The sequence below is a fragment of the Frankliniella occidentalis genome, unplaced genomic scaffold, assembly GCF_000697945.3.
Source record: "Frankliniella occidentalis isolate FOCC.00 unplaced genomic scaffold, Focc_3.1 Scaffold54, whole genome shotgun sequence".
NCBI classification, from domain to species: Eukaryota; Metazoa; Arthropoda; class Insecta; order Thysanoptera; family Thripidae; genus Frankliniella; species Frankliniella occidentalis.
Window position 1 is genome coordinate 477956 of NW_026267184.1, and position 354 is coordinate 478309.

General features: G+C 49.4%; 1 protein-coding gene across 1 annotated transcript in view; it reads right to left on the reverse strand.

Annotated features, from left to right (window-relative positions):
* Nucleotides 1-354, reverse strand: part of LOC113216447 (gastrula zinc finger protein XlCGF57.1-like) — a 185033-nt gene that overhangs the window by 129965 nt on the left and 54714 nt on the right. The window lies entirely within an intron of this gene.

Here is a 354-nt window from a genome sequence, read left to right on the forward strand (position 1 = left end):
ACACACAGACACACAGACAGACAGACAGACGCGAAACTTTTTGATCGTCACTGGAGTAATAGGCTTCGCTATCGCTCAGCCAATTAAACCTCCTCCCCACATTAGTTCCGTTCCCAATGAGGTTTGGGGCAGCGGCGCTGCGCGCGGGATATATCGCTCCGCCTATAGCTAATTGGAAATTAAATATTGACCGCGTTCGATATCATTTTCGCCAACTCTTTTCTTTTTTTCGTTTTCAGCTTTTTACCCTTTTCTGTTACTCTCCTCTGCTGCTATGCGCAAATTTTTCGGAAATGATGACACATGATTGCAGCGCGAGCACGCCTCGCTGCGCCGCACGCTGCGGCCGCTGAC